The following is a 5,909-nucleotide window of genomic DNA, read 5'->3' on the forward strand; positions in this document are numbered from 1 at the left end:
AATGAGTCACAAGCCACCTGCGGATAAAGCTTTAAAGTGACATACACAACATCGGAACTAACTCTTCAACACTGTCATGGGATTAGATCTCATTTGGTGCTTTTTATCCAAAAGCCACTGAAGATTTGGAACACTACTGAGCTATTTGCCCTTAATAATGCTGACAATAGAAAAGTGTGTGTGTGGGCGCCTGGGTGGCTTAGTCGGTTAAGCGTCCGACTTTCACTTAGGTCATGATCTCGCAGTTCGTGGGTTCGAGCCCCGCGTCGGGCTCTGTGCTGCCAGCTCGGAGCCTGGAGCCTGTTTCAGATGCTGTGTCTCCCTCTCTCTCTCTGACCCTCCCCTGCTCACGCTGTCTCTCTCTCTCTCTCTCTCCTAGAAATAAATAAAACATTAAAAAAATTTTAAAAAAAAGTGTGTGTGTGCTGTTAACTGGAATTAAAATTAAAAGGAAAAAAAGAAACATGTATGTGTAGAAAAATGTCAGCGTTATGACCTTATGAGTGAAAAGAATATTTCTGACAAAACCTGAATTGGTATATATTCTCCCAATAGTATACCTATCTAATACATATGTATATTCTGTTACGTGTGTGTGTGTGTGTGTGTGTGTGTTTTTCTTGGAGGTAGATTAATAAATGGTACTGTATCGAGAAAACAGTAATATAGAAAACTGTCTTGGCTTATATATATCGTAAAACTAAATAAAGCATTATTTAGACCTGCGGTTTGATATGACAATACTTAGAACACATGATATATTGAGCAGAAGGGAATGTTCTCACATATGACTGGGAGCAGAAAAGCTGGCTGGGGCAGGGAGCGGGGGAGAAAGCAGATAACCGAAACGTTCTCATATTAGGAGAGGATTTAGTACAATATAAGTCTAATTGGAGACAAGGAGCTGCAGCTTCTGAATACATTAAGAGAGACTGAGTAGCGGAAGTGTGACCAGGTCTGCCCAGCCCTGTTCAGAATGCACATCCAATGCACATGTAACAGTGCAACGAGGCACTGTTGGTGATCCAGACAGTGATTTAAATGAAATTCTCATTTAGTACTTTGAAGATTGAACTGTTGAGGTATTTCTATTTATCTTCATGACGTGAACCAATAAAACTAACTCTTTTGCCAGTGGAAAGCAGAAGCTAAAATATAGGAGCTCATAACTGTCAAACTCTGACCCCTTCAAACTGAAAACAAACTGGAAACATTTGGACAGAACTTCCATAACCCACACAGTGAGGGTTTATTTCAGAGCAATCAAGCAAAGTAATTTCACTCCGTGTCTTATGATGTGCCTTAAGGACAAAGGCAAATACAAAAACAAATCGGAATTTCATGTAGCAGTTTTATAATAAGTATTAATTCTGGCATCACCATTTTGGATCTAGTTCTTTTATTGGCAAGTAAAATAAGTCAGTCATTCTGTTAGGTTTGTTATAAATCAAGAGCTTCAGAGTGACAATTACATGAGTCATCTAGGATTTAAAAAATTGAGGCCTAATTATAGTTTGAATATACGATTAAGAATTTGCTGTCTCGGGGTGCCTGGGCGGCTCAGGCGGTTAAGCGCTCGACTTTGGCTCAGGTCACGATCTCACGGTTCATGGGTTCGAGCCCTGAGTCAGGCTCTGCGCTGACAGCTCAGAGCCTGGAGCCTGTTTCAGATTCTGTGTCTCCCTCTTTCTCTGACCCTCCCCTGCTCACCCTGTCTCTCTCAGAAATAAATAAAACATAAAAAAATTAAAAAACAGAATTTACTGTTTGGTCTCTAATATCGATTTCCATGGAAAGGAACTGGGGCTTAGAAAACTAGCCAATTGCATGTCTGGGACAAAGCAGGTATAAGATGGGCCAGGGATCCCTTGTTACCAGAAAACAAAGATACTTAAAAAGAATTTGCCCAGTTTTGTCCAAAGGCTACATGGGCTAGGGATTGCTTTGGCTAACTTGTGACATTTCAATCACTAAAAAATAACTAATGACTACAAATAATTGAAACAAACAGTCAGTGTAGAGCCATTGGTTCATCACAGTATTCTAAGAAAAAAAAAAAGTAGGGGCTCCTGGGTGGCTTTGTTGGTTAAGTATCCAACCTCGGCTCAGGTCATGATCTTATGGTTCATGAGTTGGAGCCCTATATCTGGCTCACTGCTGTCTGCGCAGAGCCTGCTTTGGATTCTTGGTCTGGTCTCCCTTGCACTCTCTCTCTCCCTCTCTCTTTCAAAAATAAAAATAAAAACATTAACAAAAATTTTAAATAACAACATAAATAAACATTTAAAAAGTATATGGTATAAAAAGTTGGTTATAAAATATTGTTATTTTTGGATGCCATTTTAATATCTTTATGGGTGTCGGCCCTGGTAGATGCATACAATATAAAAAACTGCAGTATTCTATAAAGTTCCAAAACTTCTTTGGATATGAGGGATCCAATGGCATGAAATTAAGGTGTCTTTGTCGCCAGATGGAAAGATTTAAATAACTGAAGAATTTTAAAAAGTGCAAAATCCCACTGAAGGCAGTGAAGTATGTTACCTCAGATTCCGTGAGTAGGCAGAAGAAATAAACTTGCTCTTGGTTAAGCCTAGATAATGTGGGCTATGAGACCAAGCACTTTTCAGGGGGCAATGAGGTGCCCGATGTAGAGACAGGTGCTTGGGGTTCCCCTCTGTGGTGCGTAGTCAGACCGAAGCACTGGATCCCTGACGGGATTTTCTCTGACCTCTAGTGGTTGTCTCTGGTAATAACCGGAAGTAACAGTTTCAATTTGTCACAAATTTAAAAAGAAAACGGTACCCATTTCTGGGCTTTGGGCTGGGATGATATCCATTCAGCCTGGCAAGGTCAACTCATACCCGAACCAGAGTCTTTGATCGACAAATGTGGTATGACTTAAATGCAGCTTGACGGACCACACTTTTCTAAAACTGGGTCCACAGGAAACATGTAGAAGGGGTTGCTGTTGATGAAAATGTTGGCAGCATTAGCAGAACAGCAAGCTGGGATTTCAGAAGCCCACGTGTGAAAACTTGCAGGTCAGACTTTGAACCAAATCACTTATAACACCTCTGAAGCCAACTTCCTCGTCAGAGAAATGGGGGCGTACAAGAAATGATTTGTCAGGACACATCTGTCCCTGATATTTTGAGAACACAAAGTGGACAAGAATTTAAGTATCCAAACCAATCCTTCAGTCTGGATTCATTTCTCTCTCTCTTTTTTAACTGCAAGAGAATAAATATTTATTAAATCTCAGGATTGAAGAGGATTTTTTTCTGATTGAGGATAATGAAAGAAATAATAAAGGAAAGACCAATAATTCACAAGCCACCTTAAGAAAAAGAAAAGACAGGGGCACCTCGGTGGCTCAGTCAGTTAGGCATCCGACTCTTGGTTTCAGGTCAGGTCATGATCTTGCAGTTCAAGAGATCGAGTCCCATGTCTGGCTCTGCACTGACAGTGCGGAACCTGCTTGGGATTCTCGCTTTCTCTCCCCCTTTCTTTCTCTGCCCCTCCCCTACTCATGCTCTCTCTCTCTTTCTCTCTCTCTCTCAAAATAAATACATTTTAAAAAGCCTTAAACATGGGGCGCCTGGGTGGCTCAGTTGGTTAGGCGTCCGACTTTGGCTCAGGTCACGATCTCATGGTTCATGGGTTTGAGCCCCACATTGGGCTCTGTGCTGACTGCCAGCTCAGAGCCTGGAGCCTGTTTCAGATTCTGTCTCTGCTTCTCTCTCTGACCCTTCCCTGCTCACGCTGTCTCTCTCTCTCTCTCTCAGAAATAAATAAAACATAGGGGGAAAAAAAGCCAAAAACAAACAAACAAAAAAAAGAAAAACAACAAAAGGCAGCAAGTGCAAAATATTGACAACAAATAAGAAAAACAGTAATAGCAAACTTTTGTTGTATTTGTTTATTTATTTTAAAACCTTTATCCTGTTTTAGATAGCTAACATTTATTAGGGGCTTACAAAGTGCCGGACATATTCTACAAACTACACGGCTTCATGTCACGGATTCATGTCTTTCCACAGTTAAGTAAAATCCTTTTAACCAACAGGATCATACTTTTATTTATTTTTAATTTTTTTTTTACAGTTTATTTATTTTGAGAGAGAGACCGAGAGAGCAGGAGCGGAAGAAGGGCAGAGAGAGGAGGAGAGAGATAATCCCAAGCAGACTCCTCACTGTCAGTGTGAAGCCTGATGTGGGACTCGAACTCAGGAAGTGAGATCATGACCTGAGCTGAAACCAAGAGTCGGACGCTTAACTGACTGAGCCACCCAGGCTCCCTAGGATCACACTTTTAAGTGAAGCAGGTTAAAGAAAACATCACAGCTCAAGTGTTAGATCTCATTTTGCACTTCACAGCTGAAGACAAAGTGCTTACGTTATCCCTTCCAGCCTAAAGGGGCTGTTTGTGAAGGAAAGGGCTGAGGAAAAAGATGATGTCTGCCTATTTTGAGGCCATTTAATTCTCGAATATTAATAATGGTAAGAATGCATTTTTCACTTGCTGGTGAGAAGGACGGCAAGAAGGCTGTAGGAAAAGTGCCCAAGAGGGCTGTCGTTTTAGAGAGAGGACAGGCGCCATTTTGATGTCAGCAGAGCAGAGATGCAACAGGGAATCACCAGCATCTTGTTTTCTTTTTTCTTTTTTAAAATTTCATGCTTTTTATTTATTTCTGAGAGAGAGAGAGAGAGAGACAGTGTGAGCAGGGGAGGGTCAGAGAGAGAGGGAGACACAGAATCTGAAACAGACTCTAGCCTCTGAGCTGACTGTCAACACAGAGCCTGACGTGGGGCTTGAACACACAAACCATGAGATCATGACCTGAGCCGAAGTTGGACGCTTATCTGACTGAGCCACCCAGGCGTCTCCAGCGTCTTGTTTTCTAGTACTTACCGGGTGTTTCCTCCACAAATCATCCCACTCTAAAGAGAGGACAAAAGTAGATTAAGATGCTACCTAAAAATATGCAAATTTGGGGTCACCTGTCTTGAAAGAAGAACATTGGAAGACACCCACTAAATGGAGGTGCAGGCTTTGGATTACACATTCTGGTTGGAGAAAACAGCAGTAATTTAAGAACAGTTCTATCCACGATGTGTGCAACCAGTCTCCACAGCTCCTCATTGTACACAACTGAAACTCCGTACCGATTTAAACATCGACTCTCGATTTCCCTTTCCCCCAGTCCCTGGCAAACACCCCTTCCACATTCCATCTCTACACAACTGACTACTAGTTACATTGTCAGATGGAATCATCTAGTATTTTTCTTTTTGTGACCAGATTATTTCAGTTCACATAATGTCCTTCAGGCTTCACCCATGTTTCTTCCTCTGTACGGCTACCATTCCGATGGTATGTGCATATACTGTATGTGCATGTCTATGCCAAAGTTTGTTTATCCGTTCACCTGCCAGTGAGCATGTCCACCTTTCAGCTGTTGTGAAGAATGTTGTTATGACCGTGGATGGGCAAGCACCTGCTTTCTCTCTTTTGAGTACATCCTGAGAGTGGAATTGCAGGATCACACGGTAATCTTATTTTTCTTCTTTTTTCCACCCGGCCAGCTATATTAAAGTATAATTCACAAACACAATTATAACATATTTAGAGTGGACAACATGATGATTTAATACATGTATAGTCTCCGCTTCTTTGAGTTTGACTTTTTTTTTTTTTTAGATTTCACATATGTGCTTTTATTTTTTTATTTTTTTAAAATGTTTTCATTTATTTCTAGGAGAGAGAGAGAGAGACAGCGTGAGCAGGGGAGGGTCAGAGAGAGAGGGAATCACAGACTCTGAAACAGGCTCCAGGCTCTGAGCCGGCAGTCAGCACAGAGCCCGACGCGGGGCTCGAACCCACGAACCGCGAGATCATGACTTAA

This window comes from Hyaena hyaena, unplaced genomic scaffold (assembly GCF_003009895.1).
Source record: "Hyaena hyaena isolate Hyena2069 unplaced genomic scaffold, ASM300989v1 scaffold_374, whole genome shotgun sequence".
NCBI classification, from domain to species: domain Eukaryota; kingdom Metazoa; phylum Chordata; class Mammalia; order Carnivora; family Hyaenidae; genus Hyaena; species Hyaena hyaena.